Consider the following 18,419-nt stretch of genomic DNA (forward strand, 5'->3'; position numbering starts at 1 on the left):
TAAACAAACAAAAAACAAAAAAAATCTTAATTTTTATATTTTTGAAAATTACAAGAAAAATTAATGTTCCACCTACTTCAAGTAGTTATATAATATACATTATTACAGCGATTATGGTGGATAGAAATTTTCTCATTTATGTAGCATCCAGTGTTCATTCCCTTTAACTTATTTTGGAGCTTTTGATTGCACCCAGAACAACAATAAGTTTCCTGTTCTCTATCGGATTGCTTGAGAGGACACACCAATAGCCACTGCTCTGGTATCGTTATTGTTTCACTTCAGCTGATTGGGACTGTTAATAATACAAGATGAGAATGGTTTGAGGATTCTTCATGAATTGAAAGAAGAGATGAATTTGTGTAGCCTTTGCAATAGAAAGAACTCCTAAACAATGCCATTTCATAAATATTCAAAATTATGGAACGGTATATCCAGATTAATACATCTTCAGCAAATATCCTCATTATATATGGGAATAATGAATCCCTGTTGGACTAAACAGTGTGTTTTGAGCAATTTTTAATAAAAGGCAAAGTTTGCATTGTGAACTCACATTGGGATTTAATGATGAGAAGGAAGTATTTCATGCTAGATTGATTTCATGTACCTCATTTTTTGCACCATCACCCAGATATTTCTGGATTCAGAGATTTTTCTTAAGACAGATATTCCTTCCAAATACCCAGAAATTGTTTTTCCTTCCTGGGCTATGGTTTCTCTTTTTTGATTGTTCAGATTCTAAGACTGACTAATGTTTGAAAAATGTCCTCCTATAACTCCTTTGACTGGTTACCTAGGCATATTTTTGACATGACTATGTGTGGACATAGTTACAATATATACAATGCTCTTCATGCTGTGGCGTAGGCTCTCCATGAGATGATTATTTATCAAACAATACAAACAATGGGAAACAGAAAAGGGAGAGTTCCTTTCCCTGCAAATATAAGGCCTTCTTTTTTGGATGGTACACACTTACAGAAAAGTCACTTCCTAGAGAGGTTTCTTAGTGGGTAAAATTAAAAACTTAAGGTATTTTTCCAAAACCTAACAAATTATAATTATTAAAATTTCTGTGAGGTACTCTAGATATGGGTTCACGTGCTTAAGTAAAAACAGAACATTTACAAGGACAAAATGTATTCGACCATTCCATAATTCCTTTTAGTTACAAATAAGCTCAACATGCCCATAGGTTATGTTCTGAAAAGTAAAAATTCACCCTTTTCCTATGAGTTTCATAAGTATAAACCAAGCACCACCTGCTAAAACTAATTATCTATACTTTTCAAAAGTGATCTAGATTTGTTCTATGTATTAAAATTTTTACAAATCTCACACTGTAGACATTAGTTATTGTAGAAAAATACAGCTGTGAATGGTCTCATTCATGATTCTTTGCATGGAATTGGCTTTTCTTGAAGAGAACCTTTTTTACTTCTTTGCTGAGTGACCAGGAATTCAAAAGTTTATTTTGATTATTCTCCCTAGAATTTCTTCTTTTTTTATTAATATATCTTTTTGATTGTGAAAATACCATACAGAGGGGTTACAACTACATAAGCAAGGAAATGAGTACATTTCTTATCAAGTATTGTTGACTCCTGCTTAGTTTCCCCTTACCATCCCTGTCCCCCATTTCCCCCCACCTCCCCGCTAAAGTTGTAAAGATTTTTTTCCACAGACCATCTTGTACATCTCATTGTTGCAATGGGTCCACCTCTATCCCTATCTAAACAATTTGTTTTTTCACTTCCCATCCACAAATTATACCTACATCAAATACAGTAAAAACAGGGTTTTGTGTACCGTGAGGGAGGGACATAAAAAGCAACAAAGAAATCATATTATAAATACATTAGAAATAATAGCAAGAAAGAAAAACTGACTGAGATGCCCCTCAGTCGATGAATGGATCAAGAAAATATTACACACACACACACACACACACACACACACACACACACACACACACACACACACACACAATGGATTTCTATGCCTCCATCAGAAAGATGACATTGCCCTATTTGTTAGGAAATGGAAAGACTTGGAAAAAAATATTTTAAGTGAATTAAGCCAGGCCCAAAGAAACATAAGTCCCATGGTTTCCCTTATTTACAATAACTAGTATATGTCTGAGAATAGTTGAAACAGTCAGACATGTTGATGTTAGGTAAAATGAACCCCAACATATGGACTCCTAGAATTTCTTACATAACAATTCATCACCGATCTGTGCTATTTTCAAATTATGAATCTGAAATTAAACACAATCAGATTTTCTGTTTTAACTCTGGGATATAATTCAACATAAGATGGTGTAATTCTTTTAGCGGTACCCTTTCTGATGAACATACAATTTGACAATCCTGCTGGAGATCAAGTGATTTTGCATGAGAGAAGTAAGTTAGAGGCAGAGTGTGACATTGTGAACCTTTGGAATTTTCCAGGTCTTCAACTTCAGGTAAAAGTAGGAAAGTTTTCTCTGTATACACTCCGTGGCATTAACTGTCTTTATCTGAAGATATGATATAGTGGGCCATTGGAACTAGAAAATGTGTTGTATCTGACTCTAATGATGCAAAATTTACCCTTAGAAGTTATACTTGGTTTGTTTCTAGTAAATTACTCCTGTAATACAAGCAATTTAGATTGCTGAGATAGTGATATGACTTAAAATCATTCCTAGCAGGGAAGCCTGTGAGATTCTTATTGCCAATTAATCACCAGAATCATGGAAATGGAGCTGTGGATCAAGTAAAACTCAATTACAAAGCCCAGTTCAAACCTTAGTTTTGGCACACACACACACACACACACACACACACACACACACACACACACACACACACACACACAAACATACACACACACAACCTTTATGCCCTATGTACTTAGAAACAACCTAGTATTGCACATTTAAGTATTTTTAACTTAACAAAATGTATTAATTGACTACTAGATAGAAGATGAAGTAAATAAATTAACAGGGGTAGACACTGGTGGCTCGTGTTAGTTTAAAGCCCAAATGGACAGAAAGTTCTGTGAAACTCTTATCTCTATTAACTACCCCAAAGTTCAAGTAGGATTGGAGCTCAAGTGGTAGAGTGCTAACCTTGAGCAAAAAAAGCTCAAGGAGAGTGTCCAGACACTGATTTTAAGCCCGAGGATCACTAACCAACACCCTCCAATACAAAGTTAGTTTGTTTCTGAATGTTTGTTTAGAATGTTATCATAAAATATAAACTGCTTTTTCCCTAGCAGGTTTCTATGCTGTAACAAAGCATCAGAGGATCACTTTATGTGTATTAAATATTTATTTTGCTGGCTTCTGTATATGTTCCATTCACTGCTATTTGGGCATATTTGGTGAGAAGAATCAGTGAAGAACACTGTATGAGAATATTCTCACAGCATGGCCACTGCATAAATACGAAGAAAATGAGATTAGACTGGGGCTTCATGTAATTGTCTAAAAACAGAAACATTTGATTTACCCTACACTCTACTTTTAAAGCTTCAAATAGAATTCTTCCTTGGTCCTCATCATGTCTCTGATGAGTAGGATACTGTGAATAATGACATGAATTCAGGAAAAGTGCATAAGGCTGGAGACTAGGATTTGTTTTCTCAGCACTAATCTCTACCATTTAAAAGTCTCTCACTTGTCAATAGTTCTTTGGTCTGGTTAGAGATCAAGGTTGTTATATGATGTGGAATCTATAACAGCATTGATGTAACTGTCTAGATTTATGCTTATAGAAATACTATGCTTATGGGAATGTGACTCAGTGGTAGAGTGCTTGCCTGGCATTCATGAGGCCCTGGGTTCACTCCTCAGTGCCACATAAACAAAAAAAATTAAAAACATTAAAAAATAAATACTATGCTTAATAATGCTATTCTTTGAAACCTTGGAATTTTTGAGTAAAACGCTGAATATTAACTGGCACATACCAGATATTTCTAAGCTTCCTCATTTTTTCTGCAGTGCAAGTTTTGATCCTGTATTTGGGGAATCACATCAGGAGGGAAAGGCTGCCTGTTGATTTGATTGTACCCCTTGCTGAGAGTATAGGATGGCTAGTCTGACAGGTAATTGCATGATTTAGGTAGAAATACATTCTCTCTCCCCAAAAATCCCTGCTCCTTTCAATGCAAAAGTTATGTATTAGAATTGTAGCATCAGTATTTCTTTCCTCACTTATTAATTTAATTGTAACTATAGATGATACTGCTCCATGAAAAAGAATCACAGAGTTTGAATTACTTGTAGGGTTATTTTTTCTACTCTGTTTTCTGTATGTTTATTCAACTACTCAGTAATGTAATTACCTTTGATTGTATTAAATTCAAGTCCTTTTTATGGACAAGGTCTCCATCTTCTTCAAAATTACCATTAGACTATAAAGAAAACAGACATCTTTCACATGTCAATTTCCTAGTGCTTAGAAATGTTCTTGAACAGAGCAAGTGCTTTGTGTTGGTTTTAGCATAAGGAGCAGTCAAAAGTGTTCTGTATAGCATGACTTTGGAGCCTCAGAGCTTGATTTGATTTTCTGTCCCAATGCATTCCAGGTGACTAGGAGTGACAAATTCAACAACTGAAAGCATGGGCTACATAACTAATATTGAACAGAAGCATAGGGAATTTTAATTTCAGCTGCATAATTTTGGATGAATGGTTTGAATAATACACACAACGCTGAGAATTATTATGGCAGTGTTTTGCGTTCAGAAAAATTTTGTCAGGATATTACAAATGGCAAGACTTATGTGTGATAGTCACTGCCAGTAAAAATGTTACAATCCAACTGACAAAAGGAAAATGTAGGAATGAGTGTGGGAACAAGATGAAGACAAAGAAATAATACTGAGCATGTCAAGTAATACTTAGTAATATATGCTTTTATGCAAGTAAGCATTGACATGTTAGAATTATCTTTATTAAGGGATTTCATAATATCATTTTAAGTACTGAAATGGGAATAATGGTTCTGGCTTCTTAATCATATATGGAATAGTGTGTGAAGTACCCAGATGACCAGTATTCCAACATAGTGAGAAACCAGTACCTTCTAAGAGCTACAAGTTTCCTGGTTTATGGAGAGCCCTTCAGGATGGGCTTGGCCTGCATGGCTCTTTGTTTACATAAACTCACAGCAGTTGTCTTGGCGTCTTTGTGAAACATCAGAACAACTTCTCCCTGCTACATCCAGCGCATCTCCCTCATCTTCTTTTTTTCTCTGTCCCTTGCTCTTTATTGTTCATTGCAACACAATCACCTACATTCTATCACAAACCATATTTGGAATTGCATTCAGAGTAGCTGTTTCTGTTGTCTTAGCCAAAACAGTAACTGGGGTTCTGGACTTCAAGATCAGTTATCTAATGAGAAGGATGAGATGGCTGCTGGTAACAGGGGCTCCTAATGGCATCATTCACATCTGCATTCTGATCCAGGTGATGACTTTCTGTGTACTCTAACTAGGGAATTCTCCCTTCATTGGCAGAGATGCACATTCAGCACAGGGCCACATCATCCTCTTGTGTAACAAGGGCTCCCTTATTGCTTTCTATTCTGTCTTGGGATACCTGGTTTTCCTGGCCCTGGCCAGCTTCACTGTGGCTTTCCTGGCCAGGAACCTTCCTGACCGGTTCAGTGAAGCCAAGTCTCTGACCATCAGCATGCTGGTCTTCTGCAGTCTCTGCATCACTTTCCTGCCTGTTTACCAAAATGCCAAGGAGAAAGTTATAGTGGCTACAGAGGTCTTCTCCATTTTGGTTTCCAGTGCAGGACTCTTAGGCTACATCTTTGCCCTCAAGTGTTACATCATCTTGTTAAGGCCAGATAGAAATTTTCTGGCTGGCTTCTGGGGCAAAGGACAACGGGGTGGAATATTTCCTCCATAATTTATAATTAACTTACACTAGAAGGTCTAGGATAAATCTACATTCCTTTTTTCATCTGATATTAGTTTATATATTTGGAATCACCTCAATGTGTGACTCTTCATCCTTTCTCTAGTGATGGTCAATTACAAGTTTTAGCCAAAGCCATCTAAATTTGAAATTTATTCCATATAAATTTTAGTTCTTTCAAGTTAGTCTGCAATTATTCCAGCTTACCCACTAGTGTATTTTGTATGTTGACTTGTATTCTAATTTTGCTTTCTTAATCATTTGCCTAAAATTTCCTTTTTGTGCCAGTCTTTAGGGTTTTAACTTTAAGCCTGTTATTATCCCTGAATCTTTTATGCTAATTTTAACACTTTATCTTTTGATCCACAGCTTGACTTTTTGCTATATGGTGGTTAGCTGCAGGTAAGATTCTCACTGATTTTTGTGATCATATTGGCCTCAAAATCTGACCCAGATTTCGCACCTTCCTGTATAGCTAAGATTATGGATACTTTTGTATATTCATTTATTTTGTCATTCTTATACATCACTATGCTTCTTAATACTCAAATATATTTCATTAATATTTTCTACTTAACAACGTTCCATATTTCATACACTTATTAGTGTGTTTTCTATAATAGTTGTAGAGTTCTATTCATATATCTGCTTTTTGCCACATCTGTAAGTTTGTTTTGTTGGATCAGTCTCTCCCCATCCTCTTTGTTTCCTTTCCTCCTTCATTCTCTTTTTTTAATTAATAAGCTTTTTTTTTATTTTGAAAATACTGTACAGAGGGGTTACAATTACATGAGCAAGGTAATGAGTACATTTCTTATCAAACATTGTTGCCTCCTCCTTAATTTCCCCTTACCATCCCTGCCCTCCCAGCTCCTCCCTGACCCCAACTCCCACCAAAGTTGCAAAGTTCGTTTTCTGACATAACATCTTGTACATCTCATTGTTGCAGTGGGTCCACCTGTATCCCTATTTAAAAAATTTGTATTTTCCCTTCCCCTCCCTAAATTATACCAACATCAAATACAGTGAAAACAGGGGTTATACCGTGGGGGAGGGAAATGCAAAGCAACAAAAAGGGGAGGGACATGCAAAGCAACAAAAAACATCTTATAAATATGTTAGAAACAATAGCAAGAAAGAAAAACAATTTGAGTCCTTAGCTTGGGTTCATTTCACCTAACATCAACACTTTTTCCTCTACTTTCTCTAAATTGCATTAGAATTTCAAGAATGGATTTATATCATTAAAATACACTTTAAATGTGTATCATGATGCATTGGATGTGTGGAGTTCTGTTTCAGGAAAATATAGATTTACAATTGTTTGCTTATCCATGGCTGTATATATTTTAAATATATTCTTGTTTAATACCTTTAAAGTATTATACATACAAAATTATAGATGTATACTTTGTATGATACCAATAGATTCTACATCTCTTGATATTAAGTAAATATTCAATGTCCAATATTTTAATTGTATAAGAAATGCATTGTTCATTATTAAATGGACTAAATTTTTGGATTCTGTTCCAGATTTGACTATTTAAAACACATGGTCACCTAATGGCAGGTCTTCCTACCATCATCTATTGCTCATTGTGCATTTCCTCTGACAGTATTATTTATAATAAGTGAGTGATTGTGGGCTAACAATGGACTTCTATTGCTTTACTATTTTGTCGGTTGTGGGACTGGAACTCTGGGCCTGGGTACTCTTCATGAACTTTTCAGATCATGGCTAGCATTCTACTACTTGAGCCACAGTGCCACTTTGGTTTTTTGGTGGTTTATTGGAGATTAGATTTTCCGGAATTTTCCTGTGTGTGCTGGCTTTGAACTGCAATCCTCAGATCTTAGCCTCCTGAGTAGCCAGTTTTGCCAGCAGCACCTGGCTGTTTTGAATTAGAATTGGCAATTGAATTGAAAATATAACTATGTATTAAATTGGAAATATAACTATATTGGCAAAAATCTTTATATTTCTTTTCCTTTGAAATGGAATATTACCTAGCAATTATTTCTATACCATTAGAAATTGTATAAAAAGATGGTTAAAATACTTCAGTTTCTATTGAAGTTCAGGTTTGTCTTCTCTGGATTTTAATAATTGCATCAATAGATTGGATTAATGTTGCTATGTAAAACATTAATTACTCATTCAGTAGCAAACAATTAACTCTCATCCAAAAATGAGTTCCCCACATGAATTCCACTATGCAAAATTGAGAGTACATTTTGTCAATCAGGAAAAGAGCAGATTATCAAATCTGAGTTAGAAAAAAGAGACTAGCGATGATGATTAAGACATCCTGTCAATATTGTGCAAATATTATAGTCAATTGTAGAGAAGACATTGCTGTTGACATTGGTGATAGCAAGGTAATGAAAGAAGATATTCATGGTTAACTACATGTAGAAAACTAAAGCTAGATCCTTATATATCACCCTGCACCAGAATCAACTCCAAATGGATCAAAGACCTTGAACTCAAAGCAGACACTCTGAAAACATTACAGGATGGAATAGGAGAAACCCTAGGTCTCCTTGGCTCAGGCCGAAATTTTCTGAATAGAGACCCGGAAGCAAAACAAATCAAAGAATGGTTGGACAAATGTGATTGCATAAGGTTGCAGAGCTTCTGCAGGGCAAATGACATAGCTAACAAGATCAATAGAAAGCCCACCGATTGGGAGAAGATCTTTACTAGCCATACAACGGACAAGGGACTCATATCTAAAATATACCTGGACCTCAAAAAATTAAACCACCCAACAACAAATCCTCAAAGAAACAACTGCCCAATAAATAAGTGGGCGAAAGACTTAAAGAGAAACTTCTCTGAAGAAGAAACAAGGATGGCCAATAGACACATGAAGAAATGTTCAACATCCCTAGCCATAAAAGAAATGCAAATCAAAACAACAATGAGATATCACCTCACTCCAGTTAGAACAGCAAAAATCAAGAACTCTAACAACAACAGATGCTGGAGGGGATGTGGACAGAAAGGAACCTTACTTCATTGTTGGTGGGAATGTAAACTTGTTCAACCACTTTGGAAAGCAGTATGGAGGTTCCTCAAAAGACTTCACAAAGATCTCCCCTATGATCCAGCAATCCCACTTTTGGGCATTTACCCATATGTTTACAAACAAGACCAAGACCACAATAAAGCTACCAGCACAACTATGTTTATTGCAGCATTATTTACCATAGCTAAGATATGGAACCAGCCCAGATGCCCCTCAGTAGATGAATGGATCAAGAAAATGTGGTATATATACACAATGGAATTCTATGCCTTCCTCAGAAAAAATGACATTTCCCCATTTGTTAGGAAATGGAAAGGTTTGGAAAAAATTATATTAAGTGAAGTAAGCCAGGCCCAAAGAAGCATAGGTCCCATGGTTTCCCTTATTTGCAATATCTAGTATACGTATGAGTCAAGCGGAAAAGGTCAGATAATGTGATGTTAGGAAAATGAACCCTTAAATATGTATTTTAATGTTTTCGTTTCTTTCATGCATGTGTTTCTAACGCATTTATAAGATTATTTCTTTGTTGCTTTGTATGTCCCTCCCCCACACTGTAGCCCCCTCTTTCACTATATTTGATGTCAGTATAACATGTGGAGGAGATGGGAACAAACAAGTCGTTTAAGGATTCAGGTGGACCTGTTGCAACAATGAGAAGTACAAAATGTCATGTCAAAACCAACTTTACAATGTCGGTGTGGGGGGGGAGGGGGGTATAATTGGGTGGGGGGAGGGGGGAGGCTGGGAAGGGAGGTGAAGGGTAAACAAAGGAGGAGGCTGCAATGCTTGGTAAGAAATGTATGCATATGTATGCATTATCCTGCCCATGTAATTGTAGCCCCTCTGTACAGTATGTTCTCAAATAAAATAAAATAAAATTAAAAATTAAAAATAAAAAATAAAAAAAATAAAAAAAAGAAAGAAGGTATTCAAATGCTTACTACCCACTTAAATGAGGGGTAATGAGATGAACAGGGCATTCAAATTGGTAGCAAGTATCCCAGGGAAGTACATATTAAATATACACATAATAATTTATGCATGTATAGTGAGTATTCACTAGTGGGGCAGAGGTTTGGGTGGCATGAGTTCCTAAGAGCTCCACAGAATGATGTCTTCAGGCATTTGCTCTATTTAACTTCAGGTTAGGCACAAAAAGAGTGTATGCTGTTACTATCATAGTACAATGGTGTCACCTATTTTGACTATTCAGTTCCTCCAGGAAAGATACAGAAATCCATCCTTTCATGGACACACACACACACACACACACACACACACACACACACACACACTAATAGGAACACACATGTGCACACTCACATACACACAAATGTAAAGGAACAAAAACTAGTCATTTATTTAGAGGCAGAGAATTAAGATCAAATGCTATATATATACAATTCAGGCTGATAATAGAACTATAATTTTTCATGTGCACTAGTGGCTCACATGTAATCCTAGCTGTTCAGGAAGCTGAGATCTAAGAATCATGGTTAAAAAAAAAAAAAAAAAAAAAAAAAAAAAAAAAAAGAATCATGGTTCAAAGCTAGCCCTGGCAGGATATCCATGAGACACTTACCTACAATAGACCAATAGAGAATCAGAAGTGGAGCTGTTTCTGAAAGTGGTAGAGTGCTAGCCTTGACCAAAAAAGAGCACAGGACAGTGTATATGTCCTAAGTTAAAGACTCACCACAAAGAAGCAGTGTGTTTCTTCAGCTTAAATCTCTTTAAATAATCATAGATAAATCTAATGTGTCTTGAACTGCTGAATGCAGAGAGAAAACAAATTTGAAAATACCCAGAAGGTTTAGTAGTATATTTATTAGACACTAAAAACAACAAAATAAATACCAAAGATAGTGGTGCTGGAGGTTTGCCCTGGCTTTGAGCTGCACAACTTCTGATATTATTGCTTATAGATCCTTAATCTACTTGCTTGTTATTAGTTGATGTCAAAGAAAAACTCTGTTAGGACCACTGAATAACTACAACTCTGTTAGCCAAGGTGTGTTGTCACATTGGTTGCTTCTCATCCATTATTTTAGATTCAAAGTATTTCAATTCAATTCAAAGTATTTCCTATCAGATCAGTATCACATACTTCAGAACCAGGAATTTTAAGCCAGGCACACAGTTGTTAAGAGAACTTGTACCTCTGTACAAAATCTGCTGTTCAACTGAAGACTACAACACATAAATATGTTTCATAGAGGATGGTTGGTGAAAGTGAATGGTACCATTATGGATTAGCCATTTATTCTTCAAGCAAAGAGATCAATGAAGTCTACATTTAAGTTGTGTTACCCAAATTTGAAGAAAAACACAACAAAAGTTTTATTGACAAAATAAAAATACCAAGAAGCAATGAAAAATTGAATTAATTCCACAGCAAATTCATGAGGACTGAAAGTAAAAAGTGACACAGGATAAGACATCTTTCCTGGCATAAATCATTAATGCCTTAAAATGGAAGAACACCTCTGGGCACCAGTATATCATCCCTACTACTTATTAGGTCGAGATCTGAGGATCATAGCTCAAAGTTAGCTTGGGCAAGAAATTCCATGAGATTCTGCCCTCCAGTTAACCCACACACACAAAAAAAGAGCCAGAAGTGCTGTTGTGGCTCAAGTGTTAAAACACTAGACTTGAGCACAAAAGCTTAAGGACAGTGCCCAGGTCCTAAATTCAAGGCCTGTAACCTACACAAATACACACACATACACACACACACACACACACACACACACACACACACACACACACACACACAAACTAGTAAAAGTGAAACCCACTCCCACAATCAGCAGGAAGGGGCTAATCTTTCCCTTAGTCTTCCCTTTTGATTCATGTAATAAGCCTTGTTTCCCATTAGGTTGCTAGTTATTTTTTCTGGTCGTCTTTTGATTAATAAAAGTGACACATATGGATGATTTTCTGCTTGAAAAGATACAAACCTCTTTGAAACAAGTAGCCAAGAAAAAGATCTTTACCCATCATACTTACAATCTAGAAGTAAATACGGTATGCTTACTTCTATTTGAGGACCATGGCACACTCTACTGGTGTTTCTTAATCAAGCTGTTTGGTGTAACACCTGAAAAATCTAGTTTCACCTCTTCTGCCTCAGTCCTTCTCCTTTAGTTGAAGGAAAAAGATAGAGTGGATTTTCTCTTCATTCTCCAATGTGATAACCTGCCCCTCTAAAAGTATAACTGTAACACTGTCTTCTCAGATGCATGAGGTGAAAAAGCTTTGTAAAATGCAAAGAACTTTGGGAAGAAATTTGTTATACTGCACTGATAGATACCATCTTGAAAATACATCGCACTTCCTTATGTCCCACATTTTAGTTTTGGTCAATTTTCAGAAAGACTTCTCAAAGAACATTGCTTTTAGAGGTACTAATACCTTGGAATGTAAGAAAGAGTTGCATCACATTTGTACTAGAAAAAACAGTTTATTGACCAAGATCACTTCATTTGCTTGACTTTCTAATATATACTCTTTCAATTGTATATTCTTAAAGGTTGCAACACAGAGACTTAAACAACCCTATTTTTAAATAAAAAGCTATACCATGTACTCACACTGATATACTGAGAAAATTCCTTGAATTCTGACACTGTGGAAAAGACAGTAAAGAGACCAGATTGAAACTGTAGAGTTTTTCCTATGTTCTGCTATAAAACAAACAGATTTCCCAAATGCCTAACCAACTCAGAAATTTCGAAAACAAAAGATTACTACACTTGAAAATAGTGAATCTGATATCTAAACTTTTGCCATTTTGTTATCCAAAACTCTATTCTAAAATGAAAATGATGGAATAAAATATGAAAATGCAATGTAAAGATAATTTCAGACACAACACTGATTAGAAAACCCTTTTTCTCAACTGTCGGAAGTGTAATGAAAGGGATTATATGAACCATAGCACGCAAATAATCCTTAAAACCAAGGGGAAAGAATGTAAGTATTTACATATCAACAAATAATTAGAGATCATCAAAAAGACCACAGAGAAATTATGTCTGTATAAAAATCACTTAATGAAGTCATGACTATAGTTGCTGAATGGGGCAGTAGAGAAAGAGGCAATAAAATCACTCATGCAGATTGAAAAACAACTATAAAAAGTTCTTTCACATAAAAGGGTGGAATTAAACAGTTTAGAGAAAAACATAAAATGATTAGACTATATTTCCAGATGTCACATTATAAGAATGGTTAAAGGGAATTATCTAGAGAATAGGACAAAACATGTTAAGAACTCTGATTACACAAATATGCAGTGTTAAGAATAATTACACAAATTTGGAACAAAAATTCAACTTTCTATGTTCAAATTTGGTCTCACAGAAAATATTTTTGATATTATGGATATATCAACAATGTAGTTAAGAGTTTATAGATAATGGTACTATAAAGTGAGTGATTTCAATTGTTTATATTATGGATACCTTGAGTTGGGAACATGCTAAGATATGTGCACTGCTAATGAACAGTAAAATGTAATCGGAAGACTATTTAGATGAGTTTAAATATATTTCAGTAAGTGGGAAATCACAAAAATGCACAAAAATATACTTTATTTCCTAAGGGGGCAGAGAAAATCTATAAAGCACCAAATTAAATGAGTAGACAAAAAGCTTAAGAAGTTTATTTGCAAGGACCACACAAATAGAAAACTTACAGATATGCATACATTTATCTGTAGATAAATGATCAGTTTTAATAGCAATTATCAAATGCAATAATTAAAACACAGCCACAGAGAATTGGATGACCAGGACCAACTTTTGTGGCTATACAAGAAAGTACAATTGAATAAAAAGGCGCAAGATTTGGAATAGAAAATAATTTGTACAACTCCTAGAAACTTAGCTATTCATGAATAGCTCAGGGTCACAATTAAAATACAAAGGGGACAAATATGTCCCTGAGACTTTCTAGGATTCTTTAGCTAGGGTTGTGACTAAATAGAACAATGGCTTTGACAAAAAGCAGCTCATTTATGGAGCCCAGGCCTTGAGTTCAAGTCCAGGAACAGCACAAAATGAAAAAGAAAGGTATGGAGGAAGGGAGGGAGGAAGAAAAAAGAAAGAAGAAAGGAATGAAGGAAGGAAGAAAGGACGCAGGGAGGGAAGGAAAGATAGATCATTTCCAGATATCTATGTGGATGTTCAAAATTTGGGCTGGCTGCTATTCTTGGATGCTTTGCAGGCTCAGGGAATGGACCATCTGTGGGAATGACTTGCAGAATTAAGGTAAAAAGGTGGGGAATCCATTGAGTTGTTTGCCAACCATTTGAATGAGGAACAGGGCTGTGGGAATCAGGCCTATGATCCTATCACCTTCGAGTTTCTTCAGAAGGTGCCCGGGTTCTGGGTGTGGGTCAGTAATCCCAGCAGAAGTTGCTGTCTGATTGAAAGGTATGTGTTGGAGAGTGGGGTCAGGTTAAATTCATGCCAAGGGACCAGAAATTAGTACAAGAATCTTGAAGCTTGCAATCAGTGCCTGGCTCTGATGAGATTCAGAGAGTCCTGCACACAAGGTCCATGTCTGGTACACCAGGATGAGCATCAGGACCCCATCCATGCTCTAGCATCTAACCTTGCAAAGCCTACTGAGCAACCACTCCATTGTCATTTCAGCCCTGGAGAATCTACCAGTGCTATAATTCTCTACTCTTTATGGAGGGCTGTGCCCAGGGCCACTCAGAGGTGCTGAAGGCCACGGTGTAGGCCTGGCCCTTCCTCTTCCTTCCCTTGAGGGATCTGGCAGAATCACCAAACCTGGAGGCCTTCAAAGGGCTTGATCTCCTACTGTCCTCAATGGGTTCGATCTCCTACTTGTCAAGAAGGAGCACCCCATTGGGTGGAAACAGCAAGTGCTGTTTGTGGCAATTTGTGGCAATTGCAACTTGAGATCAGGATGTAGAATTATCATTCCATGGCACGACTATCTTCTCTGGAAGTCCTGACTGAAAGGTCAACAGAGAGTCACCTTTCAGCTGGGACTGAAGAACAGCCTTTGATCCTCTCCATTGACCTGACTATCGAAGATGGCACCCAGGATGAATTCCAAACCTATCTCCGCTAGTGGGCCAGGAAGTGGAAAGAAGGAGTCCAACTGTGCTCGACCAAGCTTCAGATTCTGTCTGGCTCCTCTACAAAATCCGGAAGGCTCTGCATGAGGTGAGCCTTGACTCCATCACTGAACTTGTGTTGAACAATTTCTGGTGTCCAGAAACCATGAGAAAATTTTCTCCTTCCCGGGGTCAGACAAAGAACCTTTGCCTATTCTTCTCCAAGATAAGTGGCAACTTCTACACTTCCAGCTTCAGTAATCTCTCATATTTCTGCAAATACATGGTGCATCTGTGGCAGACTCAGCATCTCCAGGAGTTTCCTGTGCAGGATATCTTTGTCCTGTATGGATGGCTACACTCCATCCTCAGTAACCCGACGACTTTGAACACCTTTACTTTGAGTTCATGTTCACTGAAGGAAGCCAATATGAGGTCCTTGTGCCAGTGTCCCTGTGCCAGGCAGCTCAAGCACCTGTATCTGAGGAGTTTGTTCATGGGATGTTTCAATCCTGAGTCCCTGTGAGCCCTGCTGGAGCAAGTGACCGGCACCATGGAGATCCTGGCCTTGGAGCACTGTGACATCGCTGAACCCCAGCTGTTGACAATCCTGCCCTCCCTATGCCAATGCTCCCAGCTGCATTTCCTCAGCTTCTATGGAAATTGCATCTCCACAGCCACCCTGAACAACCTACTGTACCACACAGCCAGGCGGGGCCATTTAAGCGAGGGCCCCACCTTGCCCCACTGGAGAGCTACTGCCCTCCACATTGGGGCCTAGAGAACCTTGACCTCTACAGGTTTGCCCAGGTTCAGGCTCAGTTGGCACAGGTCTTGAGAGAGAGGGGGCCAAACCAGAAGGTCCAGATCTGTACCAATTTCTGTCATCACTGGCCAAAATGCCAATTATATAGGCTGGAGCACCATGGCTACTAGCAGCTCACCCCCGAGGGTCTTCCTAGCCTTCTGCTCTGCTTATGTAGTCACATGCATCTTCTGGAATCTCTTGTCGGCATCACAGAGGAAACCCAAGACACAAGTTCGTTTTCCATGGAGCATACCCTGCATTCTTCAGTGTGGGTGGAAGAGACTGGGTGTCTTTTCCTGAACTTCCTAGCTATCAAACCCCTGGACTTCTCATCCCAGTAGGCATCTATGTGTCCTGTGTACACAATATTAGGAAGCTGGAGTGGTCTCTGCCTGGTAAGAACTGGAACATGATCCTGTTCCTAAATGTTTGTAAGCAAACCTACAAGTGCTGCGGCAATCCCTCAAGATATTTCATTTACTGCATCACTCCCTTAATAAAACAAAAATAAAGGAAAAGCATGAATAGAATTGTGTCATTTCTAAGCACCAATGAATGAAACTATTTTTGGTGTTGAGAATCCTAGCTACTCTACTAGTCTGAGATCTGAGCATCATAGTTCAAAGCTAGCCTGGGCAAGAAAGTGTCTGAGATTCTCATTTCTAGTGAATCACCAAAAAATGCTGAAGTGGAGCTGTAGTTTAAGTAGTGGCATGCTGGTATTGTGCATTAATGCTCAAGGACAACTCCCAGGAAGTCAAGTTCAAGACCCAGAATTGGTACAACCCAACTACCATCAAATATACCCATGATCAAGATATGGATCCAATTTTAGAGAAAATGGAGTGGGTGGGGAAATTCAATATCAAATACCAAACGACATCCATGAAAACAAGAGAACTTTTTTCCAAAGTGTTTTGTGATGAGCGTCCTAGTACTCAGCTAGTCTAAGGTCTGAGGATCACAATTGAAATCCAGGCTGGGAAGGAAGGTCTGTGAGACTCTCTTCTCTATTCAATCACCAGATACACTCTTAGTTGTCCTATAGCTTAAATGTTAGAGTGCTTGCTTTGTACATAAAAGCTCATGGACACAATAATGGAATATAAAGTGTATGAACCCTACAAACATGTTTGTGAGATTAAGTATCAGTATCCCACAGTGATGTAAAACGTTTGAAATTTATGTATTCACTTAATCTATATAAAGAAAAAAAAACTAAAGGGTATCACTACAAACCCTGAATTTAAGCCCCAATGTTGACACAAAAACAAAAGCAAAATAATGCCATGATCACACTCTAATATAAATAGATCCATTCTTAGAGAAATTTATAAGTAATTTTCAAAGTCAAATGTTATAAGACATTACATGTAACAAAATATTTCTGCTTCTACAGCATAATTGGATGATAATTTTCAGTATGTAAATGTGGTTTGTGGTTGATCAGACATGTCTTAAAACTTCAGGCTCACTTCAATTTGTTTTTCTATAAGGAGTATTAACTCTGTGTCCACCCAGGCATGCCAAAAATAAAGAATGAAAATATATGACCTTCGGTATCCTTCCATGAAGAACTATAAAGTAAAGTATGTGATATCACCTTCCTATGATGGTAACAGAGTTTCACTGTTTTTTTTTTTTTGCTTCAAATCAAAATAAACTAATCAAAGCATGGGGACATCTTTATGGAGCTGTGAGGGAACTGAGACCACCCACACTTTGACCCTTCATTGAATACCCATTATATGTACATAAAGTATTATATGTGTATATTTAATATGTATTACTCTGGGATATTTACTATCAGTTATGTGTGACCTGCTTATCTCATGACTCCTTATTGAAGTGGGTATTTATCCATTGAATGTCATTTTTTGGGGGGTCTGGTCGTGAGGCCTGAACTCTGGGCCTGGGTGCTGTCCCTCAGCTCTTCATCTCAAGGATAGTGCACTACCACTTGAGCCAAAGCGCCTCTTCCTGCTTTTTCTCTTATGTGGTGCTGAGGAATTGAACCCAGGGCCTCATGCATTCAAGGCAAGTGCTCTACCACTGAGCCACCTTCCCAGCCCCTGAATGTCATATTTTTATTATTACTAATGTCAATACCAGAACTTCATCTCTACAATTGGCCATACTATTTGCATAACCTTGTCAGTTGGTGTAAAGAATCATCTCTTCTCTTTTTTTTTCTCATATTTATAACTTTTTCTTCCTTCCTGATGACCTAAATGCACTTAGTTCTGCATAATGGATAGTTGGGGACCTCATGTGTCGCGACGAGTGTTAATGTGCAATCAGTGTTTAATTCACCAATAATAATCCAATTGTATTGAAGAAATTATTAAAATAAAGAAGAAAGATAACATGTGAACTTTCTAGAAACTAATGTATTTTGACCATCTCTTGATAAAATACTAATAATTTAGAAATATTTGCAAAGTAGTATGCCTTATGAAAGGATAATAAAGAGTAATGTGGAATTTTGCCAATACTTCCAATTCAAAACTAAAGTCCATTGTTAGTATGTAATCATTCTCTTAGTAGA

Source organism: Dipodomys merriami, unplaced genomic scaffold, assembly GCF_024711535.1.
Source record: "Dipodomys merriami isolate MVZ:Mamm:240054 unplaced genomic scaffold, mDipMer1.0.p SCAF_813, whole genome shotgun sequence".
NCBI lineage: Eukaryota > Metazoa > Chordata > Mammalia > Rodentia > Heteromyidae > Dipodomys > Dipodomys merriami.